We start from the raw sequence: 27,174 nt of genomic DNA on the forward strand, positions 1-27,174 counted from the left end.
CCCCGACTGATTGATGAACACCGTTCGGCGCTGCAATTATTTCTTTTAAAATCAGTACGCCTTGCATACGTAGATACGTCACGTTTGATAAAACGTGTTTAGGGAGAACAATGGCAAATTAAACGGCGTTGATCAGACAGGTGAGAATGACCTCAATAGAGGAGCCTGTCTTTTATTCTCTTTTCTGACTAGGCCCCTCATTAAAGTACTAAAGAATGCATTTGGTGTTTGTCCATAACGCTGAGGCGTTGTACAGCACGCGGAAATGTTTCACTTACTGTGAGAAACATTTTTCATCTCTTCAACTTGGAATTTGTGAGGCGTAACGCAACCTAACTGATTCAATGTTTTTCCAGTGAGTCATGATGTCTTGTGATTATTATGGAATGTTTGAATTACATTGGAAGTCAGGGTTGCCTTTACGTTTTATTCAGGAGACATTTTCTCCTGAACTTCGAACTTGCCAAAAAATATGCCAAAAGAATACATTTACATAACAGATGCAAAACAACATTTCTCTTGCTTGCATAGCTGCTCGAGTTGTAAAGTAACAAGAAAGGGACCAAATAATGCAACATTTTTCAGCTCAAATGTCTTGAATAACTACATTTCATGAACTAAATGGACTTGGTAAAATACACACAAAGGCTAAATACAGATTAGGGCTGAATAACAACACAAAATCAACGTGTTAAGACATTCAGTCCAACAACAGGGAGAAAAAACTCAAATGTGGTGAAATGAAATAAATCCCCGCAGAGAACAACATACAATAAACACAAGTGCAGGACAGTCTAAATATTTTTTTTGACAGGACAGCTTGCTCAACTTTCTGTCAAAAACACACCCACCACCACCCGTTAGCCATAGCAGATCCTTTGTCCAGTTACAGATGGGAGCAAATTCTACACCAAATTTCTTTCTCTCTCTTTTTTTTTTCCTGTCGAGTAAAGTTAGCACGGACATTCACTTTATTCCATGGCAACATTTCACGCTGCACGCTAATTAAGTACTGCAAATATTGTCCATGAGCTGTGCTTTTGTTAAAGAGCATTTGACCCAAAAGACCCATCTGACAACTCACATGACCATCTCCTAAAGTCCTTCACCCGCCTCCTCACCCAAAGGCAGGTAATGCTCATTTCAAGACTTATCATTTATGATCATTTATCAAGAGTAATTAAGCATCAGCAGAGGCTGCCTCGTTACAGTTATGTCAAGGATGATTTGTTACAAATTCTGCTTCAGAAACAATAAATGTTTTTTGTTAGTGTCACAATACCAACAATAAATAGCACGAAATATGAAAAAATGTTAACATATTATAAAGTAGACTCAAGTCATAACATCCAAATAAAAAGTCTCGCAGCTATTGTGTGATGAGAAGAAAAATGCGACAAGGTTCTTTAGTGTATTGTCGGAAAAAAAAAAAATCCAACTGCAATCATAAGAGTGAGAGTATTTTGAGGTTAAAGTGTTGTGTGTGTGTGAGTGTATGGCCATATGTAGTGACATGTGTGTGTGTGTTCCTGAACGCTTTAAACACTTCCAACTCTGTGACCTACATGTTACATCCATCTGTGCATTTAAGTACACAAAAGCAACACTCTTTATCCTTACATGGACACAAAATCCTTTGGGTTGGAGTTTTTTTGGCAAAAGATCCTTGGCTCTCATTATGCCGATACATTTATTGGCCACATTGGATAGACCGGCACGATCTGAGACTGAGGAGCTGAATCGAGTGTGAAAAAAACTTAATCGTGTAGAGTTTATTAAGGTTTTCATTTAATGTTATATTTGCTATTGTGCTTGTTGTTTTGTGTGCTGTATAAATGAATTATGGTTCAATATGCAACCACAATCATAAACATTCAAGTATTCGATTCAAAAGTATTTATTTTTGTTATTTTCTCTTTTTATCTTTGTATAGGAGGAATGTTTAATTCCGGAAGTACCAGCCTGTAAAATCGATTGATATCAACTGGATTTTGGCAGTGTGTGTTTTAGCACGAGGTGAGCAGCTGAACATTCGACAAACAGCGTGTACAAGGGTGCTTTAAGCTGTTCAGCTTGACCCTGCACTTTTTGTCAGTTGGCCTGTGTTTCAAGGGGCCGCAATTGAGCCCCTCTTGTAGACGGTGGCCGGCTCAAAACACTCTTTGGAAAAACTGACAGGGACCAATAGCTTAGCGTGACGGATGAAATGGGGAAAACACACCAAGATCTACGACCCGAATGCTGCATGTCACGGTGCATCATTGATCAGCTAAACGGCTGCTTTAGACTTAAGCATTCATACGTGAATGTCATATCCGTGAATTCAAGCACTTGGAAGTGTATTTATAGTTTGGCACGTCTTTGTGTAGTAAATACATGCATATAATACAAACCTCATCAGCTCACTTGACATATGACCCATCTAAAAGTGTCACGCTGACGCACTGAAACGCGGCTCGACCACGTGACGACTCGTGCACCAAGTGCTCTACGACCCAGCTGAGCGATTCCGATTATGTAATATAACTTCAATCATATACTGCGCCGTGCTACGGCACATTGAAAATGCAAAGGTATCGTTTTTGTCAGCCAGGCAGCGAAGAGCTGCACTCTGAGCTTATTAGGAAATATTATCCATATAATAGTGTTGCAAGATGGATCTGTTAAGCAAGCTAGGTCCTGCGTTTCACAAGAAAACAAAATGTCTCTTTCGCAACTGTATATAAAATCAATGACGACATGATGAAGATAATTAAACAAAATAAAAGCTATAATGGGCCTGAATGGAAAATTCCATTATTCAGTAGAGACCATCAGATAATCCATGGAAAGTACGGTCAATGAATTGGAAGAAAGTTGCAGCTAAAAAAGCTTCTTTACAATGACCAAAGGCACGATCATAAGATGAGTTTCTAAGAATCTGGTGTGACACTGTTACTCAACACATTGGAGATATCTGCCCCCACTCTAAACTAGTTGTATAATCTAACACACAAATTTATCTGTGCTCGCCCCACTTTTATGATACAGAATTCTTATGCATGCAAACGAAGGAAAAAAACTAAACTTCAAGGTTGCAGACGACCACTTTGTGTACGACTTGGCACGCAGAATTAAATTCCTGAGGTTGTGATACTGTACATGCACCATAACATTAACAAAGTGATGTGTCAACTCCAATTTACCGTCAAGCGACAGACAAAGTACTGTTGTCTAATCTGTAAAAAAAAAAAAAGAAATCCGCCAGGATATTCATGTTCAGCTGTGACTGATACTATCTTGTATATTTATTTTATATTTATATATTTTTATAATTGTGCTTTTCAACTAAACTCTAGAACAGTGGTTCTTAACCTGGGTTCGATCGAACCCTAGGGGTTCGGTTAGTCGGTCTCAGGGGTTCGCCAGAGCCACCACTGCGGAGGTCCAAACACACCCGTTTTACCGAAAATTAAATTTCAATTCGTGATGATGCATATCTGAACTGGTCTTGGAAAGGCAACAGCAGATGTCACATTGACTTGCAGGTATGTAATTTGTTTTGAGTTCATGCATTGTGTTGATTTTGTTCATTGAACAAGGTGATGTCCATGCACGGCTCATTTTGTGCACCAGTAAAAAACATCGATGTCTTGAATTTGAATTTTTTTTTCCACTAAAGAGGAGTTCGGTGAATGCGCATATGAAACTAATGAGGTTCGGTACCTCCAACAAGGTTAAGAACCGCTGTCTTAGTATGATGCTCTTTCATGGACACACTTCCGCCCTTGCATTTCACTTCATTTGCATAAAATCTATAAATGCACAGAACTTTGTGCTGGTAAAATTCCACAAAAAGCTTGCGTCCTATCATTAACTTCGTCATAATTAAACATTTGGTAATGCTCAGGTATGACTCCAGGAACAAAATGTCAAGGTGGTTTTACGAGTTATATTGCTTATAAATTATTGAGCACACAACCACACATTATAATATCATACAAATGGTTAACAAACATTTCAAATTTTCTTAAGGACACCATCTTTTTTTTCTAAGCATTTCAATTTGACTAATTTTAAAAAGGGGAGGGTGATTATGTGTTTAATGTAATACAAGCCTCCAGCTGTAAGTACAGGCTCAAATGTATCTTATCACACTATGTACATACTTAGTTGTTTACTGTTTCTAACCAGAAAAGCCAGTCTAGCCGTACAAAGCCGAATGCAATAAAAACAAAAGCCCACTTTGTTTGCAAGCGTTTCCAACGTCTTACTTGACTAACGTTGTTTGTTGCTAAGAGATGCAATGGATTAGGATACGAGCAACACCACAGAACACCGTGCCTTCCCCAGCGCTACACTTCACAGATTTACTGTCATTTACTGTTTAGTGGCGTAGTTGTTGTCTCGAATGTGAGTCACTACAGATACGCCTCATAGCACATGATCGCCCTTCAGTTTGGCCAGTGGTAATCACCAGCCTGGCTAATGCACATGAATGGCTGGTTAGTGTGGTCGCTTTGGATGTGGCAGAATTCTTCTCTTTGAAGAGCAGTCCCCCCCACACCCCCCACCCTACCCTGAATGCAACCAAAGCACGTCAGCTGGTTCTGGTAACATTCCGCTAAATATCGTGCCACGTGACCCTCGGTGCGGCTTTGCCATCTGAATCCTTACCGAAATACCAGAGGGATTGAAGGCGGGTTTTCGCGTAACTTTTTTGCGTAACAACTCTTTAATGACTAGTTGCTGCTACTTCAATAGGAGTGTTGCAATACACTGACCATTAACCCTCTATAGAGGTAAAGAATGAAAAATAGAAAACGCAAACTGCAGTTCACTATAAAAATGAATGAGACATATTTAGTTGTTGGACTGAATTTACGGTGTAACAGTTGCTAGTGCTATTACATATAGTTAAAATTAGTCAAATGTGTGGCGTCAGAATGTGTGACCGCAGCAGTTGCTGTTGCTTTTTGAATAACACTTGACTGCTGCCTACATCTTCATGCAGATAGGGATTTTTTTTTAAATGTTGTTGTATGTTGACTTATGTTGTATAAAAAGTCTATCCCCCCCCCCCCCGTTCATCTGCCATGTTCTTGTTATAAAAAAATGAAACCAAGATAAATGATTCAAAAATGTTTCCACCATTTATGTGACCTGTAACCTCTACATTTCATTTAGCTTTTTTCAAGGGCGGGGAGTAAAAATAAACAACAGGAACAATGTGGTTGCAAAGGGTGTTATTTTCTCTTGAAAGTACACACAAAACATACATGTTAGTCACTTTTATTTTGCAGTGACAAGGTCTTTTTTTTTCCCTTAGACCTTGGTCACAGTGAAAAGAATTATGAACATTTCAAAATAGCAATCAGTGTTAGCACAAAAGCTTTGGGCTTCTGCTTGAAATCAAAAAAACAAAACAAAAACCCCATGTCAAGACAGCCCTAATAGAACAGCAAAATTTGATTTGGGGTTAATTGGAAGAACTTCAAATGGAGGCAGTTGTGTGCTGACTACCATTTAACAAGAGATTGAATGTGATTGGTTGATTCCACACAGTCAAAATCTAACAATTAGAGGGTGTGCGCACTTGTGCAAACACATTTCAGTTTTACTTTCCTCTAAAACGTTCTTTTTAAATTGAGATGTAGATGTTATAGGTCACATTATTGGTGAAAAATGCCCTATGATGGTCTCATCACAAAAGCTGCCATTTGAAAAGAGGTGTGTAGACTTTTGATATCCACTGTACAGTGCAGGTATGTGCGGACTTCCCCATAAAAGACCCAAGAACAATGGAAGGGAGGTTTTTACTCTCTCACAAAATAGCTTGACATGGTTGTGCATGCACATGATTCAACGTTATGCATTTACAGTAATTGGAGTCGGACCCCTTTTGTATGAACAGTTTTGATCAGATTTTAACTAGATACTTTGGTGAGATACATTCCCATGACCTTGTTGCAGCAAAAAAGAAGAGTAACCAACTTGTATCTTTGTGTGTACTTTGAAGAGAAAATAAAAACCTTATGTGTGGCAACAGCACAATACATTCCACAAACCTGAAGCTGCGAGTGCTCTGTTTGGTTTCTTTGTATTTATCCTAAACGTCAAGCATATTGTGAAACAGTCTCATTAACTTTGCCTGAGACCAAAATAGTTTTTCACCATTTGGTAGTTGAGAAACAGGTATCGCATACCTTTCCTTTCATCGTGAGCATAAAGCTTTGGCAACCAACACGAGGAAGAGGGAAAAAGTTTTGGTTCACAGTTTACCGTTGAAAGCAGCCAAACTAATAACGACTCTCCAGCAGGAGGGGGGGGGGGGGGGGGGGGGGGGATCTAGATCTTTCTGTGTCTTTATCAAGGTTGACTTTCGGGCAATAAACAATGTCGACAGTATCCAAGAGCGATATTTGGAGAGGGATTATATCACACTCACAATGAAAATGAGAATTCAAAAAAGAAAAGTGTCTGCCAAAAAGCTTCTTCCAATAAACAATGTGTATTCTTTTGGCTGTATTGGTTAGATTGTGTGGGGAAAAAATGCTATAAATTCAATGTAAACACCTCCAAAATGTCTTCATTTTAAGACAGCGCAACAATGTAAACAGTATTGTGGATTTAGTTTAGTCGTTTCACAGAGCATACAGACAAACCTGGAGAGAGAGCCTGTGCACAACCTTAACATTTTGGCGGCTGTGGCTTCTGTTTGCTGGCTCAAGGCTTAAAAAAGGTCTTTCCCGAGCCAAGATGGAAGCAGAAAATACAAAAGTGTTAGTATATTAGTTTGAAAAGTTACCAAGCATTCTTTGAATAAAAAAAAATAAAAAAAGTCCAACCTTAGCAACATAGCAAACTGCTCAACCTCTGCTACGATTCTTTTCCCATGCAGCGAGGCCCAGCTCACCATGACTTGTAGCGAACCATATGGGTAACAGGGTGAACTGAGGACACACATGCCTCTTGGCAAACTCACATCTTCACTATTAGAATCCAGGATACATTTTTCACATGATTTGAATGCCAGGACCTGCTTGTGTGTTCAAAGCAACCAAATGCAAACTAAGTTTCAACGCTTGTGTCTTTCTTTCTCTATCGCTCTCTCACACACACACACACACACACACACACACACAAATGAACTTTTTCACAAAGTTTACGCCACACATTCTATTACTTTAACAGAGCTCTGTGTTATTAAGAACTTTACTCGTGGACGCTAAAAAGCTTCGGGACAAGCTCTTGTTTTTATAGCAAACAGAAGAGGCTTTGAAAAAGTAACATGTAAAAAGAATCATGGCAGTCGAGCTAAGGTAATGGCAACACATGGTCCCACGAGTCAATAGCATCTGATGAACACTGTAATTACTTTAAAATGATTAACTGTGCGTGATTATTTTACAAAGAACTGCAAACCCTGCGACGGACTGAAACGATTTGACATGAAAGCTTTACATGACGTAAAAACTTGTTTTCATTGAACACGGCAAAACTGTGCTATAATAATTAAATAAATAATAAAAGGGTGATTTCTTGTTCTTTTTTTTATTTTTTATAATTCCTATAGCTCTCTGTACCATCTCTACTGTTTTGTCTCCGTCGTTCACCGTCAGGTCACAGATAGCCCATATAGACTCTGGACGTATGGTGGTGTAACTGTATACTCTCTGTACAGTAAGCAAGAGCAGTAACATTTCGACATGCCGTCCCATGTTGGAATGTTTGCTTTGTATTTGCAGTGTCGAGAATATCAAACAATGCAATCCAAGAAATGCTGTATTTATTATCGCGCCGAACGACGGCAATGACATTGTGCTTCATATGAGTGACATTTAGACAGTATTGCATCGGCACAAAAGTCTGCTGACAACAACGTTCACAAATTGGGCCTCAATGTGTGCTTTCATTATGCATTCCTGTGATACTGGCAGGGAGCAGAGATTCCAAAGCGAAAGAAACCGAAAAATATGCCTTCAAGTTTTGTGTCTGACATTTTGGCTTTGTGAGTCAAAAGATTTGGAGGGGTTCCGAAATTTGCTATGCAATTCAGCCAGTTTCAAGAACCTAAAACATATTTCCTTAAACACGGGAGCATTTGAGCCTGCCAAATTAAAAAAGAAATAGTCATTATGAAAGTTAAATTCAAGTCCAATGAATGCATAAAATTGGATGGAAAATATTTAGTTATTCTATGTTTGATCTTGATTGAAAAAGAAAATTCACCACATTACAAAAGATCACCACACCCACCCCTCCATGCCCAAACCAGATTAGTTTCTTTCCTTGTCTTGCTGCTGAGAGGAAAATTACCAAAATTCATGTAACAGCATTTTTCAATTGCACGAAAGCAGCGAGAGGTTGCGCCGCAGAAAACTCTCATTAATTACATGCAACAGCAGCACATTTTCCTGTTGTGTTACTAGTATGGCACAAGTTGTTTTTGTTGGGGCGAAAATACGGTTCTGTGCAATGGCAGCAATCCACCAAATTATTTCTTGTTTGCTAACATTCACATTCGGCCCAATATTTAGGAGGATTACCATTTTTTGCAGTCACTTACTTTTTTTTAAATCCATGCACAAATAATGTGTTTATCTGAATAATACCAGCTGCTGCCACAGGTTTCTGCTACTGTTATTATTATTATTAATCACAAAAGGATTTTATTTCCCTGTTCATCTATTAATCTAAAACTCGACATCTCAATGCTGTTCTATTTTTTCCCGGCTGTTTTATAAAACAGCATATTTGAAAATTCACAAACACCAACAATTTTAGCACTAAAAGTATCCTTTTTGGTCAAACAGCTTCTCTAAGTAGGTGTATTTATTATTACCAAAATATAAATAATGCATGCTTGCATACATACATACATACATACATATACATACATACATACATACATACATACATACTTACATACATACATATATACATAGATATACATACATACATACATACATACATACATACATACATACATACATACATACATACATACATAAAAACATAATCCTCAGAAACCTGCCCAGAAATTTATTGTGGTGTTAAATTATACATTTGTACTGCTATTTGTAATCATATTTACAATAATGTCTTATGTATAATTATTACTACGTTTGTATTCATTACACATACGTATATATTGTGTATTTTTTCACATACTGTAGTTCTACTGCCTTACAATGAGTTGGATGGTAACCATTTTGACTTGAGCTAACCTTACCAAATATGCTTCCTGGTAAAGTACGACAGATTTTCACCTGAACCAAAGATTAGCTTTCCTCAAGCTTGAGAAGAGTCTTTTACCAGGCAACATGTGGGCCGGAAAGGACGAAAAGTGCTGATAAAGACACAAGGAATGGACATCAAATGAGTTTCGGTGTGTATCGTTTGTTCCGACAGCAAATTGAAAATACATTGCCAAAATGGTTGTCAAGACTACAGTGGAGCCAAGACGGACTCTAAAGGATGATTGGATTTCAAGATCAGCTATTTTTTATAATTTTATTCTATATTCTCTACTTAAAAATATTTTGTGGTTGAAATGCATAGCACAGGGACATATTGCTGCCAAATTTATAATAAAGCAATATCCAAAACGGAAGCATCAAATGTATACAAATATATTTTTAAATGTAAACTGTACCCATGACTAATATTGAAAGCTCTTTGATACTTGCTTCTATCTTGAAAATATTTGCTGGTAAAAGGTTTTGTGCAAGAGAAAAAAAAATATCACGGAAATGTAACACCACATGGTCCTTCAATTGGGGCCATAGTCAATAACATCATTTGAAATACTGACCTGTAATTTGTATGCAGGTTTGGTCAAAACAGAATTTGAGACAATCACTGTGAATGTCACTGAATTAAACACGTCTGCAAGACTATTTGAAATATTAAATGTGTGACTTGATTGAGGCTGTCCAAAGATTTTTTTTCTGTTGTTTATGTGAAAAATACATTTGAGAATATGAATTGTTGACAAGCTTCAGACGACAAGAGAAAAATGGTGACACCAAAAGAAAATTGGGATTGATTGCTGGGTGTGGATTTAGCACCCTCTTCACACAAGCATGCACGCACACACACACACGCGCGAACACGCACACACACGCGGGCGCGCGAACACACACACACACACACACACCTAGTTCCTTTCCTTTTGCTTTCTCCTTCATATAATAATGAGCTTCTTGGTCTGCAGACATGCTCTTAAATATTCATTAGTCATGGGTGGGATTTTAAGCAGAGACACAAAAAGCGGACGCACGGTGATGCACAAACACTGTGCATATTAATGTACACGCGGAATATATGCATAAAATAAATAGTGATTCCACCGAGATGAAACATGTCACACTGAGGCCTTATCTCGCCTCCTCTGGGCTGATGAAATCACTTTTGGACATCAAGCTGCGGTAAGAGCTCACACACACACGCACACACACATAAACACAAGTACTCTTCAATTCATCAAACAATAAAAAATGTCCAAAAATACAGGTGTTGAGTTTAGTCTTTGCAGATAAAAGGACTCAATCCCACATGCACATTTTACTGCACTCTCCCACATGCCAGCCAGTCGATCAATACAATCACATTTGCAATGATCCCACATCACATGTGCCACATCAAGCAACAATAGTTCCCCTTCCACATGTGTCAAGTCACAAATGAACCATTCATTCCATAAGGGACTGTAACTAATTTCTGTTATGGTGGCAATTTATGGAAGAAAATCCCCCAAACTGAAAACCAAAAGGAGAGTTTGAGGATAAAATAATCAGGACTGGTTTTGCTCGGTTTGGGGCAACAACAGGTTCAACCTCTGACATTGACCCACAACGCACCCAACTTGGATGGTGCCGCATCGTGGAGCGTTTAAGGCACACAAGAACATGCATGATGTCCATGAATCTGACGAAGACAAGCACAGTGGGACAACATCTGTTAGCAACTCACACACTCGCACGCTCTGTCTTGTCCTCACACACATACACAAAAAAAGCTCACACACATTTAGGCGCACGAGTGTGTGATGCCGTAATAACTGTCAAGTTCGGCCCCGTCAGGTAATTTGAGGACATCGTATATACATCCACCTTTACGTAATAATACTTAAAAAAAAAGAAAAACTAGCTTGTGACCCCTCCTCCCCCCCATCAAAATACCCTAAAGGCGCACTAAAAAGCTCCTCTTGCAACTTTAATCACACCACAGCATGCACGGCTCCAAATCTAGGCCAGCCTCCGCCAAAAAAAAACATTTTCACATATCGCTGGCAGATCATACAAGGTGCACAATGAACTTGTGACACACACAACCGATTCGAAGCTTAACTGTATTGTTGAAGCATTAGCCAGGCTTCCTTCTCTGCTCCGATGAGCACGTCTACGTGTATCACCATCTCCAAAAGCTCTATTGATATTAATTCGTGTAAAAAAATGTGGGGCGGACATGTGCTCGGTTGGAATCGAGGTTAAGTTCCACAAAGTGATATCGCATGGAGAAGAAGTGGGCGCTTGCGTGCCATGCTTGAGAAAGCGAATCTGAAGTGACCTAAAATCCAAAACGCGCACACTTGTTCCGCTGTGTAAAATGTGAGCATCGCTGACGGACGCTTGAACGCAGCAGTATTGTTCTCAAGTAAAAAAAAAAAGAAAGAAAAGGGTCAAAAGAATAAAGTACCGGGGGTTACGTTAGGTTGGGTTATGTTAGGTAGGTGGGCACGATGAGAATAGTGACAGATGGGGAAACTTGCGTCATGTCCAGCTTGTTTCCCCCCCTCCCCGAATATAAATGGACATCGAAGCCTGGTGGCAGCGTGGACTGAGCCCACTTCTCTTGCACGGAGGACGTTTCGGTTTCGCCGTCCGACATTTATTGAATTATCACAATTAAGTTCGCGATATGACCAAAAAGAGTGCACGCAAGTCGCGAGCACCCCCCCTCCCACCCCCGCAAAAAAAAAAACACGGAACCCGTCACACATATAGGAAAATCCCTCTCTCCAATGCAAATTTCCGTCCGACCCCTTTACTTAGTTACTTCCAAAAAATCCTTGTCTTACCTCCACTTCGAAGCTCGCTGCCCCTTGCAAAAAGTGGCATGGATCTTCCCCCACGACAATGTCTGAGCTAGAAGATGTCTAACGTGTCCCTTTCACTTTGTTTCATTTCTCACTTCCATCTTCTTTTCATCTCATCAATAAACACACGCTGCAGCCTACCTTCATAGAAGCAGCTCGCTTCAAATGTGCCCTCCCATTTTTTAACTATACATCGGGTACTTTGAGAGGGGTTGGGGGGGGTGGAGGGTGGGGGTGCAGGCACGCCTTTTCACTTAAAGCTGCCATTGGGGGAGAACAGTGCACCGTCTTGGGTTGCTCGTCACTTATTGAGCCCCCCACGGAAGAGAGAGAGGGGAGCGAGAGAGGCTCCATTATGTGCAAGCAGTGGGAGTTGTTATAGTACTACTACTAGTGGTAGTAATGTGCCTCCTACTCGTTGAGGAGCCACAATATTTACAAATAGAAACCGCGGCGGTGACATGTCGGGCTGTAAACACGTATGGTAAACCTCACTTTGAAATCGTCACATATGCGTGTTTGGTAGACATAAAATAAGGAACTCGCGCTGAGAGAATCAACCGCGTCCACAAATGTGAATGAACTCTCATATATCTTCCCCTCTCTCTTCCTCCTCCGCCTCCCTCGTCAGTCACAAGGACGGCGGAGGAGCCCGTCATGTGTCCATCACGCGACACAACTTCCTATTGGACGCTGACGATGTCACTCGGTAACTCGCCTCCCGGTTGGTTGGAACCGCCGCCAATCGCGCGCTGGGCACCAAACAAGCTAGATTGTCTGCCGTGTCTTCCACTTTCTACGCATTTCTATTTTCTCATTTATTTATTTTTTAACGTCCCGAGCTGACCTCGAGTTTGGGAGCAGGGGGGAACAAACGGTGCCGGTTCGCCCGGCCAATCAGATTTGGTAGAGGGATTGCTTTTTTTTCCTTCCTCGTGTTGGTTTTTTTTTCTCTTCTTCCAATGCCTTGAGATAGATTTGGCTGGCACAGAATGAAGCAAATGGGTCATGTGGGACCGACCCCCCCGGACCCCCCTTAATGTCCCCCCTCCCTCGCTGTCTAGACAGTGACAGGTGTGCGTGTGTGCGCGCACACGCGTGTCTGTAGTCCACATCAGAATAATGAAGCACGCGGTGGGTCGTATTCGATAATGATCGTGTATTATTCATGTGTGAAAAGCGTGCCGTGGATGGCCACGGAGACGTATCAACCAAAGCATCGCCTCATCTTGGGGAAAAAGGAAAGAAAAGAAAGGGGGGCGGGGGGAGGGAAGCGTTTCCTGACAAGGAGGTCAGCTAAGGTTACGCGCGTGCAGCGCGCCTTGTCTCCACATAAGCATCGCGAGTGTTCGTGTAATGGCGGCATTTTTGAAAAAGAAAAAGAGCCACTCTTCCAACAACTTCAACAAGTACCAACGGAAAGGTAAAAGAGGCGAGCTTTCAGACAATCGCCATCTCCGAGCTGTGCTGCCAGAATGTGGGGAGACCTCCGTTCGGGATGTTGGTTGCGTGTGCGCGTCAGCGTGCGCTGGGCTGTGCGCGCCCTCTGCAGGCCTCGGATATGGCTCGGCGCCACGGGTTCAACGGAGGACAAGCCTCCCGCCACTGCTTTGACCTACATCATTACGTGCAAGAGAAACGCCCTCATGAAACTGACTTCAGCCACTTTTCTACTTTAGTAAAGCTATAAACGCCTAGGGAAACAACAACAAAACCCCATTAGATTGATTTAATATTTGGGATTGCCTTTTGTTACTTTTCTGCTTTCATAAACCTACTAATTCAATTGACAACTTTGTTCAAATCTGTGGTTTTGAAACTGTAAAATGCAATGCTTTGCGCTCTGACCATTGAAATACAGCAAAGTAGTAGGCCTAAGTGTTCATCAAAATGAAATTTAATTAATAAACGGTAAAAAGCTATATTATAGAGGTTCAACATTAACAGCACTCAAATACCAAAAAAAATTGCCACTAATAATTCACTCAAAACTGTATTGCACATAAAAGTTAAATTAAAAATGGTATTTGATTGAATTACATACATTTAAAAAAAAAGTTCTTAAAGAATAATTACAAATGCTTGTGCCTAAAAGTTAAACACAACCGAACAGTAATATAGCATTATTTTAAAATAAATTACACTGTAAAATGTTTTAAACAGGTTCCATGCACAGCTTCAGGCTTCATTCTAATACTGTATGATTGATTGCATTTCTCATATTAAAAAGACTTTAATTTGTATTTAAGTAAGTAATTATTTGCCATATAATATATTTTTCCAAAGGTATTGGTTGCTATGGACTATTAAAAGATGTACATTATACATATGTATACCAAAACTTAAAGCATGTTTTTCTCAGCCACATGCCACAGATTTTAGCCACATGCCAAAGCATGTGTGTGGGCGTGTGTGTGTGTGTGTGTCAGTTAAAACTGCTGGGCCAAAATGAAGATAATTAAAACAACAGTTACTGGTGACTTTTGCATAGCACTGGGCTGTATGCAAATGAAACTATTTTATTTACCAAATATGTATGGAAAAAGCTTGAATTACAGAATCATTCTTGAATGTGCTCTTTAAATTTGATTTCAAGGGTGTTTAGTATTAGCTTTATTTGCACAAGCTTTAATAGTTAAGATTGGAGCATTAGAGTTGTTAATATTAGTTGCATGTATGGTTCAAAGCAATGTCTTTGTCAAGGTGTGGCTGACTGAGAAGAAAAGAAATAACGTCAGGTAACTGACAACTTCCACGGTCTTCCTAAAGTTTGCAAAACGTATTGAAATGCGATTTTTTTTTTTTTAAATTTACATTTGTGCACCTCTCTATTGATGTTTTGAAATTTTAAGGTTCCTAAGTTCTTTTTCACCCACACAATTTCAACAATGATTCTCCTCTCAGCTATATTTTTCCACCTACCTAACCTTGACAGCCGAACCTGTTATTGTGTTATAAATAAATGTTCCCAGAGATAAAGAAAGGCGAGGGGAAAAAAAAGAATAAATTACGCCTGATACATTCTTCATTGATTCTCTCATCAGTAAACACCAGAGTCCTTATTAAAAAAAAAAGCTGTTAACCTTAAGATTCAAGAGTTTTTACTCTGAGGAAACCTTAAGGAAACCCGTGCATGTGTGCAAACTTTGTTGTAACACTTGAGTTTTCAGAACTGCAGGTCAAGCAACATCTGTGGATAGAGCCAACAGAGGGCAGCAGTTGGATTTGTCCTCTTCCGTGTTTTTGTACATTCATTCAAGTGACCTTTGGCATTTTTGTGGAAATATAAAAAAGACCATTACTCACTAGCAATTTGGCTGAAATATTTAAATAAAATTCAGGAAATTATTGAAGTTCCATGAACTTTGAAATGTGCGATGTGTCACAGTGTTATTAGTCAGGTCAGGCTGCTGATTGTTTCCCTTCTCTCCTTTTTGATTTAAAACATTAATCTGTGAATGGCCGCGGGTTTTTAATTTTACAGGGTCGAGACAACTCATTACAAACCAAATGCCAACCTGCAATGTTCAAACTTGTTTGGAACAAATGAGATTAGCTGTGATTCAATTAACAGTGGAATTAGAAATGTTATTACCAAGTCGAACTTTTACTGAGTCATTTATTTCATATTTGGAATCCAATAGGTAGAAATTGAAAGGGAATATACGCACATACAAAATGACACACATTTCCCTGAAGACTGCAACAAATGGGCCAATCCAAATATTTTTTCCAAGGTCCAAGTCTATTGCAGATGAATAGAGTACATATTAAATGACATACCACAAAAAAACTCATATTAAATGACATACCACAAAAACGCTCCAAATGTGGGAAAGTGGTGGACATTTTTTCGTCCTCGCTCAACATTGTCTTGAGTGCCTCAGGTGTCTGAATGGTCGGTCGGACAAACATTGATACAAAATGTTTTCTTTTGATTGTGGTTCCAGTATGCTAAAAGCTGTGACAAAGTACACGCCAAAAAAAGAAGAAAGAATGGAAAGTATATTATAAAGTCAGCTATTTAATACTTACCTGAAAAGACTTAACCCCCAGACACATGCATTAAGTTTTATTCTTTTTAAGTTTTAATAAAGACTTGTAACAGTGGCCTGCAATTGCATTTCAGAGGGCCCGTCAGCTGCTTCATAGAGATTTTTTTTGTAGTTGTTTTGCCCCATATATTAGAGTATATCACTTTTTTCTGGGGTGTTTCTCAGGGATCAGTCTTAGAGCCCATGTTTTTAAGCTCTATGCTTGAAAACTGAAGTATTAATTGTAACAGTATATAAATTAATAGCTGGGCTCCTAAAGCTTTTTTGAGACACTTTCTAAAAATGTTTTAAAAACCTATTTGTCAAATTCACTTTCCTTTTAGCTATCACTTCTTTAGTGGACATCAAGAAAACACACGTACGCACGCATGCGCACACACACAGACACACACACACACATACACACACACACATCTACTCTGTCAAAAGTGTTATTAATAAAACATACTTATTTATCTAATTAACCAAACAACATGAAAAAATCACCAGTGTTGGGAAAAATATACTTTTTATCATTGGATTCTATGTATCTACTTATGTGTGCAAGATCTTCCACAGTATGTGACAGTTTGACCTCGTGATAATGACTTGGGAGCATATGGCTGGCTAAGGAGCACATGACTGGAGTCATGAGTCGCGCTATACAATAAACTCCTTAGTACATGAACAGATCATGAGGTTGTTATGGGATGGCTGAAGCAGACAAACGTCTTATTTAAGTAGAAGTCATGAGTACGCCACAGATGTATGCATCCCAGGGGCACTAAGACTACGTCTTTGTTAAGCTAAAGTCATGAGACGACCATACTGCTCTTTCTATAATCGCATCCCCGTTGTTCTGTGGTCATGAGATGTAATTATGAGATGTCCTTCTTGTTTAAGAAACTATGCATTCATGTAGACTCCCCCCATTGTTGTTCCTCAATAAAAGGCACGACCAAACTGGAGGAAGAGCGCGAATCTCAGCCACACTTGCTGTGTGTGGTTTGCGCCCTTCTGCAGAAGTCGCTTGCCATGGAAGACATCTCCTGCCTCTGTGAGATTCTTTTCAGATAAATGTTGTGAACCCAACAACCAGCCTGGCTTTGAAGCTTCATTTATCTTTATCCCTCCTCTGTCATTGCTGTTGATTGACAGCCGTACTTATTACATTATACATGAATCTTGACTGAACTCAGATATAAACACTACGTGTGACATTATAGGGCATTTCAATTTTGCTTGCAAAACAGCTAGCAGCGACAAAATTCCACTATATGCGCCAAACTGTTACAACCACAAAAAAGCAATCCGTAATGTGAGGAGGCCAACAACATGTACTCATATTTGTATATTTGTTGTTGAGATATATTAAAGTTAAAATAGCAAGTAAAGCAAAGCTTGCAACATTTTGCAAAAGGCTTCTCATCTTCTAAACACACTCACAGAACACAAGCGCACAAAAGAACACAACTTTGCTCTCTTTTGGGTTCTTTCTGGTATTTTGGTTTTAATTTGTCAATTACCGGTCCTAAAATAACTTGGGTGGCAGTGCACAGTGACAACATTGGTATTACATGTTACACTCAATCTAACAAGATGTGATCACAGACGTGGTAGATGTGACAGAGTAAAAGGCCTTCTCACATGACTGCCAAATATTTTTTTGGGGGGGGGGGCTGGGGCACCACTTTGTTGTTGAATCTCCAAAAAAACTATATTTTATTTTGTGCTGTGTTTCATGTGTGACTGAGGCTCGTGTTGTTCCACAACATTTGAGGATTTTAGACAATGATCAAAACCAAGCAATAAGTCAAGATTGCTTTGTCCCCCTTTTTTTTTGTGTTCAGACAATTGGGCACAGCTTTCAACATTCTTGACAGTTTCTGTACTGCTAATGAGTGATGTCAAAATACAGTGTGTGTTCTGGTTTTGTCCGATTTTATTTAATTTTTGGAATGCAAATCACCACATTATCCAAGTTAACCAATGAGAACATCAATCAAATATCAGCTTTAATTTCACAATTTGGAATTCTTCCCCTGGTTCGCTCATTTGCAATATAATAATAACCATAAAAAGTGCACTCACCTCGCCACCCCATTACCAAAGATATAATAATACTCATTAAATGGAAATTCCTATTGTTCACCTCTCTCAGACACAATTTAGTTTGGAGATTAGAGTTTTCTCCTCTCCTCTTAAAGGATGACTTTCACTTATTGTGGCTCATTGGGGAAATTATGGAAAACTTTTTTTTTTTCTACCAGGTTGAAAGAATAAAATGACCCTTTGTCCTACACCATTTCCATTTTATTTCACTTTTTTAAAAATCTTTTCGTTGCAAATATTAATACTGTTTCGTCTCTTTGTTATTTAAAAAAAATATTTTTCAAATATAAACCTTGCATCTTTAAATAGAGATGAACTGCACAGAGCCTATAACTGCCCAAACATAATGAAAACTGAAAATGTTGTTCTTGAAGAACATTTTCAGGTTCTGATAGCTGTTATTGCTTCACGTCAGTGTGGCTCAGGCTGGGTCGACGCTACAATAATCTTAAAATTGATCAAAGATGACAAGTTCAACCACCTCCCCCCCAAAAAGCATGTTCAGTCTAGTTGAAATGAGCTGGCACAGTGCTGTCTTTTGTGTCCAAGTGGTATAAATGATTAATAGGTTTCTTTTGCTTGTCTTTTCAGTGCCCAAGCCTCCCTGTCTGTGTCAGTTGTCTAGCTGAGATAAGAATACTGTGGCCTCCTGTCTACCTCATGATTCATACTTCATCTCAAAATGATGTTTTGGAAAATTTGAGCAGATGAAAATGTTTTATTTTGACCTGCAACAGGCAGCTTTACTCTTATACACATGACACACAGTAACCTCAATATTTGGGACTGGAAAATAAAAATGATTTCAAGAATAGCTTTTTAGAGCTGTGTGCAGCGTGCGTCAACAAAATGAGCTGAAATTCTATTTGGCTGACTTTGCCTACCTTTACAATCTTGTAGCATGTGAAATTTTGTTAAAAATGTATAAAAATCCATAATCATTGAGGGCATTTGTTGACTGAATGTGCATAGCGGTAACAAGTTGACATCCTGAATGACCAGAGAAATAGCTTCACCAACTTGAATTCCCATTGAGTTAACTGGAAAATGTGAGCAGGAATGTACATTTTTGGCTTATTCATCCCGCTGGGCACCCAATTGCCCTTTCCAAAGCAAGAATATGACTGATATGACCTTGTTTTAACAGCTTTTCATTATTTTAAAAACATTCATAGGTGCGCAACGAATAAATTAATGCAATGTGGGTACATGGAGCAAAGATGACATGTATTTGTTGGAAATGGAAAATACTTGTGGCTAATGCTGAGTGAAAGATGTTCCCCCAAATAACGATTTCTATTTCTGCACAAGGCCTGTCCTTGACTACACGAGGAACCTTTATCATAATAAAATGAAGCAATTCCATCCTACCGGTGCATTGTCCATAAAGTATTCACAACAAGCTGCTCAATTCAATTTTTGCAATTTGATATTCTTTATTTGCTTTATTAGCTCAGAAGGAGCTCCCTTCTGCCCTCAAAGGAAACAAAAAAGTACTTCACTGTGAGGCTATTCACATCCTGTTTGGAATAGGTTACATAGTGTACATGCTGTCTTTCACTTTCTACAGCGTTGTCCTTCACTTTCTACAGCGTTTATCTTCAATAGGGATCCAGTCTGTCCCATGCCAGTCGGAGTGGACATAACAAGTGTATTTGCACTGAATAACCTCCAAAAGAAAGCACGTTTCCATGGCATCGTATTAGCACACGGGATCTGTCTCATGCAGGTAGAGTATACACATGTGCTGATATTATCCGATAATGGCCTCAAGGGACAACCGTGCTTACAGGTCACACCCAAAATGCACACTTGGATTCTTTTTCATATAGCAAAAATAGCGCCTGCAGCTTCTTTGTACTGGCATGATTATGATACGCAGGTTTTACAAGTCAAATCTAACATTTGTCCTGTTTTGCATGGCTCATTTTTCGGTTTCACTGGGTTTGAACTATTTAAACACAAATGAAGACAAAGACGTGTTGCGTTCACAAGCACAGTCTTATGACTGTGAACTGAACATGTTGCACATCCTCCAACCCTCTCAAATAACTAACACACAGGCGCATCCATGTGCAGGCTTGAGGAATGCAATGAACCCATTGACCCTAGTACATTGTGTATCCTGCCACGAACAACTGGAGGACAAGTCTACACGAGGAGGCGGCGTTCAACTCCACGTCATATTCCCATAATGCCAAAAACAACTCAACAACTTCCATTTTTATGGCACTCATAAAAAAAACAAGAAAGAAAAAAGGACAAGTGTTCACCAGAAGATGGCGTTCAACTCCAAGTAATTGTCCCATAACTCCAACCACATCTCAGTCATATTTTAATGGCGCTCCTTGGGGAAAAAATGCATAAATTAAAATACAAGAGGAATGCATGACAATCGGCTACATACTCATAATCCATTGCGATCCTGTTGTAGTTCATCCCCAAAGTTTTTGACAGAGTTGAAGTCAGGGTCCCTGACATCAAACTCATCCAACTATGACAAATACTGTTAAGAATTTGAAAAAAAAGGGGAATGCTGCCCTCCAGCGGTCACTTGGCAAAGCCTTTTTTTGTCAAGCTCATCTGCTACACGAGGTTAAATGTTTTTTTTTTAAATGTATTTACTTTATTACATTATTTATTGGGCATAGAATTAGAAACGTCTCTCTGTGTCATAAAAGGAAAAACGAGCATTATTACATTTGCATGGAAATTCCTCCCTATACTATTCTTCGATTGCTCAGTTGCACCACATGCTAGCAGCCTTTTAATGAAACCAAAGTAAAAGCATGTTCCCATGCAAACCGAAACTAGAAACAAGATATCAGGTGACATTATAAATATCCCTCTGAAAAGAAACACTGCGCCAGCCAAATGCAAAATATTACTTTTGGGACATATTTAAAGGCTAAAATCCGGCCTGCAGTTGATTTCCACAGGAAGTCACACATGGTGCTTAGCAACACCTGCACGACTTCTTGCCAAGTGCTTGTGACATCTACGCAGCAAATCTGCAAACCCAGTCCTCCACCCCGCTCAAACTGAGGCCCTAAATGATGCCAAAAAAAGTCTCACTCCGTCATGCAGTGCATAGAAACCTGTCTGTGGGTGTCTCGTCCTTGATGACTCAGAATCGCCTTTCTTTTATGTCATTGAAAAGGTTTTCTCTTTTTTTTTTTTACTTGCGAGAAAAACAAAAGACTCAGAGGAAAAACCATTTAAAGCTATGAATGTGTCAAATGTCAAATGAAATTAAGTATTGAAATCTTGTTATGACAGAGCATCTGAGTCAAACGATTGTCATTATGTCATTACGTTGCTTGCAGGCCCAACCCAGCAGCCTCTTAAAAAAATTGAACTTTAAACAATAATTACGTGTTGTAGAAACACTTCATTCCAAATAAGGTCCTTTCCTGGGGTAACAGACTTGGTGTGCCCAAAATGAGTGTGGCACCAAGGACTTGCCATGTCCATACATTCTGGATGTATACACACATAACAAGTACTGATGCATCTGATAGGCTTCAGCAATAACATTTACATACATTTAAATGATTCTGAATCTATTTGGGGGGAAAAAAAATCACTTTTGGCAGACTGGTTTATATTTAGATTCATTTGTATCTAAGTGAGACGCATTTCAGAGGAAGTGTCAAAGACAGTCAGGTGTGACGGAAGAACAAACAAATTAAACATCACAGATCTTCTGCAGTGATGGAATGATAGGCAATTACTATTTTATGTTAATATCAGACCTCACATATTGGCTAACATGTTGTATTATATTATATTACCGTATTTTCCGCCCTAAAAGGCGCACCTAAAAACCTAAAATTTTCTCAAAAGCCGACAGTGCGCCTTATAGGCCAGTGCGCCTTATATATGGATCAACTGATGAATTTGTTGATCCATACTGGTTGTACACAGTGCTCTGCCAAAATGTTTCAGTACGTTTTAGTACGACTAGTAAATTACAAGGTCGCATCGCTTCCCAGCATTACGGCAACTGTAGTCAGGGGGCGTCACCGAATAGCTGTTGTACCCGCGAGGCTATTTCATGTCAAAATAGGCTGCTCTGTTAATGTTTCGAGTAAATCTACGGATCGATATGGAAGGGAAACATAGGTAAGTAGTACCAATGTGTTAGATCGAACTTTAGTCAGTTCCGATCATTTTATAGGAGATCGTTTGAGAAACGCGATTGTTTACACTTTGCTGAGGCTCATGGGAGATTGCGAGCTGAGGCTCGTGAGACTTTGCGGATGGCTAATGCTATTGCGATAGCTGCTATACGTACCAGGCTATTTCATGTCAAAATAGGCTGCTCTGTTAATGTTTCGAGTAAATCTACGGATCGATATGGAAGGGAAACATAGGTAAGTAGTACCAATGCGTTAGATCGAACTTTAGTCAGTTCCGATCATTTTATAGGAGATCGTTTGAGAAACGCGATTGTTTACAGAGGGCTCGTTGGTTATTGGCTAGTGGATGCATACCGCAACCCTAGTCAACCTCAGTTTGATGCAGTATAGCTTCTATTTTATGCGCCTTATAATCCGGTGCGCCTTATATATGGACAAAGTTTTAAAATGGGCCGTTCATTGAAGGTGCGCCTTATAACCCGGTGCGCCTTTTAGGGCGGAAAATACGGTACTATATATGATATGATTTGATATGATATGATATATTATATTATTATTTTATATTATATCTAGTAATTATTATATCTAATTATATCTTATTATATCTTCCATCCATCCATTTTCTGAACCGCTTCGTCCCCACGGGGGTCGCGGGTGTGCTGGAGCCTATCCCAGCCGTCATCGGGCAGTAGGCGGGGGACACCCTGAACCGGTTGCCAGCCAATCGCAGGGCACACAGAGACAAACAACCATTTGCACTCGCACTCACACCTAGGGACAATTTGGAGTCTTCAATCGGCCTACCAAGCATGTTTTTTGGGATGTGGGAGGAAACCGGAGTGCCCGGAGAAAACCCAAGCGGGCCCGGGGAGAACATGCAAACTCCACACAGGGAGGGCCGGAGGTGGAATCGAACCCGCACCCTCCTAACTGTGAGGCGGACGTGCTACCCAGTGCGCCACCGAGCCGCCCCTATATTTATATCTCATTATATTATTCAACTATATAATAACAATTAAATGTGAGCTGATTATCCATTTACAGTATGTGGTATCCACAGTCATAATGGTCCCCTGAGGAAAACGCTAACTAGAAGGGAAACCATAATTACAGTGTGGCCCGCAACGAAAATGAGTTTGACACTGCCGATTTATCGTATTCAATTCAATTAACATGCGTGTTTTACGCTCATATTTTTTGAATCGTGCATCCTCAAGGGTGCTCATCGATAGAGGTGTAATAAAAAAAGCTATTTGATACAAATGTTCAAATCATTGGCATATACTAGGATGTTAAATATTTAATTTCCACAGCAGTTTTAATGAGGGGATGAAGCAATTACATTGAACAAATACAGTAAATGCTTCTCTGACAAATTACAGGTTTCATTGCTTATTGTTTAAAAGCACACAATTGCGAATTTCAAGGTTGTTGTTCATTTATAGCCAGCTTTCTCTTTATTTAAAGTTAAATAGAAGCTCAATTTTCCCAGAAATAAACAGTAAATAAATAAAGAAGCACTGCATTGCATATTTTGTGCATAATAAATTGAGTTGTCAGAGGGCATTACAGGTTGGAGGGACTTCTTAAATGTTATGTGGCAGTAAAATCTCACGATAAGTGAGAATCGCTAATGCCACTCCAACCCTATTAAGATGCTACACAAACATTTTGTTTTCATCAGTAGAGCACAAAGTCAAAATGGTGACACTTACATGTCACACAGCAGGTATGAACTTTAAAGGGATGAAGTTAGATGTCTTAACATGCTTGGCATTTGCGGAGGTTCCACGTTTCTTGATGCGTGAGTGTATTTATAACACCGGCCATCTGTAGAACGTGGCCATCTGTAGATGGAATGGAGGAGTCGCTCATTGTTGGGTTGTACTTTTTCAATCCAATGCCTGTGTGACGCTTCGCCCTGGGGAGCAAAATGTGTGTTCATCATCCAGAATTGCTTGATTGCTGTACCACTGCTCCAGCATTGTGGGGAGTGAGTGGAGGGGGCTGGATTTGTACTTAATTATAGAACTGGTGATGCAAAGACAGTTAAGCAAACATTCCCCTTTTACACAACCACGAGTGGTACAGTCCAACATCTTAAAGGCAGAGCGCATGTACAGCTGACTACATGCATGAGTACATGTATAGCTTCAGCAGTCCTTATGAATATTTACTTCAATGTCCTGGTATGTTTTTTTCTTTTTTTTGCCTTTTACAAAATTTCCAAGGCAGTGGAAAGTGCATATGCTCATTCTAACACACGTCACACAAGTGTGTAAATATACCTGCCTATTGAGACTACAAAAAATGTAGCACATACTACTAGATATGACAACACCAAGCTTACCATGTTACCATGGCAACAATTGCACCAGGCAACAGCTGCTGAGTGTTGAAACAAGCAGAAGAAAAAAAGAGCCTTTAAGAAGCCATCTCAGTTTCAATCCAGTTCTATAGGTTGCTCTGCTTCATGTTTGCTTTTCTTCGCCGATGCACATGTAATTCACGCTCTCCTCCTCAACACATTTTCTCGCGGTCTAATTCCTTCTGTCTTCAAACACACACACACACACACACACACACACACACACACACACACACGTATAAATATATATATATGACACGCGCGCGTGCACGCACACTCCCACTCGCCAGCTCTCTCTCCTTAGCTGTCCCCTCCCTCGCTTCTTCCTCCTCCATCCGTGCTCCGCTGTCTTATTCTGTTTCTCTTTTTCCCTTCCTTTCCACAGTGTGGCTTCCCCTCTCATTTTTTTGAATCCCCACCATCTCCATCATCACTCCATCTCTTTCCACATTCACACCACCCCCCCTTTTCTCCCAAGAAGAGCGGATGTGCCCTCACCTTGCCGCCTCGCCTCCACTTTCTCTCTCATACAAAATCCAGAGAGCAGCCTCTCTCTGTCTTTCTCCGCTCACTCTCTCCGTTTCCCTGTGGCCCTCCCCCTCCCTTTTCATGTTTCCCCCTCCCTCCATCCTCTCTTTCCCTCGCTGGTTCGGTTAGTCAAAGAAGAGATCCACAGAAGGAGAGAAAAGGGGGGGAACGGCAGGACGAGAGCGAGAGTGCAGGAGTGGGGCAGGCTGGGGAGCGGGGTGTGGGGCTCTCAGCCCTCTGTCGTGGGGGGTTGGGGGGGTTGAAACACACCCCGATATTTCTTACTAAATACCATGGACTGCCTCTGCATTGTGACTACAAAGGTAAGCTTCTTCATGGTACTCATGCATGTGTGTGAAAGCCACAGCTGTATTTGTATTGTACACACGAGAGGGAAGTGCTCATTTTTCCACGCTCCCACAATTATACAACACACTTCCTCATTGTGTGTGTGGTTTTTTTTTTGATAAAAGGAGCGATGCTTTGCATTTCTCCCACTCTGGATGACCCTCACTCACATCTCCCACGCTCTGTGTCATGCTTTCTGAGCTGCCAACCTGCGTGGAGATAATAAAAGTGGTTTCTTTGGGGGGTGGGGTGGGGGGTGGGATAAGCGATGCTTTGTGTCACATTGGAACTGCAGCAAGTCAGTGAGAGTCCACATTGGAAGCTACTCTGCTCTGCATGCTAATCTCAAGCGTCCAGCAGCTTCATCTCTTACCTGGCCACCACACAGCTTCTCTTAATGTCACACACACACATGCTCGCCGTCTTGTCATCGTGAAAGGCAGACCCAAAAATATCCTGACATGATTTAAAAAAGAAAAAAAGAAAAAAAAGAATCAGGTGTGTGCCGGTGTGAGTTGGATTAAAGTGAGAGGTGGACATAGAGGGACACCTGGATGCACTTTCCGACCGGAAGTGACGACACACTCACACAGCAGCCAGTTAGGGGATGCATGTAGTCTAGCAACCAAAGCTTTCGCATGGATTACATAAATTTGCGCTTAAATTCATTTGACTCCCAGTTTCCTTGGCAACAGGGATTGTTGGTCACCTAAACATAGATAAGTAGGTGCAGTCACGCAGCGAGGCTGTATTGGAGCAAGTGGAACTCTTATGTAAAAGGGTATTATCTACATTTTTGTCTGATTGTACCAATGGAAAGTAACAAGTTAACGTAACGCGAGATCAACCAGATATGTGGCTTTATCTCTGCGAGCGTTCGCCTGCTTTGTGAGTGACTCACTGGAAAGCAAAACACCTTATTAAGCAAAAGGGCACAGTTGGTAAGCGAAGATATTTCCTCAGACTTGCGATCAAAGTGAGAAAAGACTTAGTGTAAAGCCGGCAAGACAACCTCACACTCTGCAAGGGATTGTGAGACAGATGGTCACTTTAAAAAAGCAAAAGAAAAGCTCCCTTTAACACCAAGCCAGGTCGGTTCCCATCTGTATGATGGCCGGATTTCTTTTCTGCTGTTAGTGGTCACAGAATATTCAAATCTTGCCACCACTTTTCAACACATGATTGTTGGAGTAGCACTCACAATTCACATGTGCATGTTGCCGCTACAATCTTAGCTGATTGGGCGATAGAAAATAGTCACTTTCATGAAGAAAAAGTAAGACGGCAAGATGTGTTCTATGAGCATGACAGTATCTACAGGTAGAGCGATTGGTGTGCACGGCAGAAATGAAATAATCAAATAAAAACAGGAAATACAACAGCACTGCAACTTACACTGCATTGTAAACCATAAAATTATTCATTTTTATTCAGACAGGCAAACCAGATAAAGCCACAGTTTAAACTATGTTACCAGTGACCACAGTATTGCTGTTTCAGGCCACTGTGGCCAAAACCGGACAAGTGTGAGACAGAACAGATGGACGGGCTGGGCAACCG

At 40.2% G+C, this 27,174-nt stretch overlaps 1 protein-coding gene and 1 long non-coding RNA gene across 4 annotated transcripts in view; one reads left to right on the forward strand and one right to left on the reverse strand.

Moving 5' to 3' along the window:
• Positions 1 to 12,272, reverse strand: part of zbtb20 (zinc finger and BTB domain containing 20) — a 29,776-nt gene extending 17,504 nt beyond the window's left edge. The window contains exon 1 of one of the 3 annotated variants that reach the window (XM_037270380.1): positions 12,065 to 12,272. The gene's annotated coding sequence lies outside the window, so the exon portion shown is untranslated. Of the gene's footprint in view, positions 1 to 6,827; positions 7,036 to 11,334; positions 11,899 to 12,064 lie in introns of those variants that run through there. The other 2 variants (XM_037270382.1, XM_037270383.1) reach the window with 2 other exon arrangements.
• Positions 5,012 to 23,459, forward strand: LOC119134034. Its single transcript, XR_005100252.1, has 4 exons — positions 5,012 to 5,023; positions 14,369 to 14,374; positions 17,020 to 17,141; positions 23,449 to 23,459. It is a non-coding gene; the product is annotated as an uncharacterized LOC119134034 (long non-coding RNA).
• The last annotated feature ends 3,715 nt before the right edge of the window (positions 23,460 to 27,174 follow it).

The sequence above is a fragment of the Syngnathus acus genome, chromosome 14, assembly GCF_901709675.1.
Source record: "Syngnathus acus chromosome 14, fSynAcu1.2, whole genome shotgun sequence".
Taxonomy (NCBI): Eukaryota; Metazoa; Chordata; class Actinopteri; order Syngnathiformes; family Syngnathidae; genus Syngnathus; species Syngnathus acus.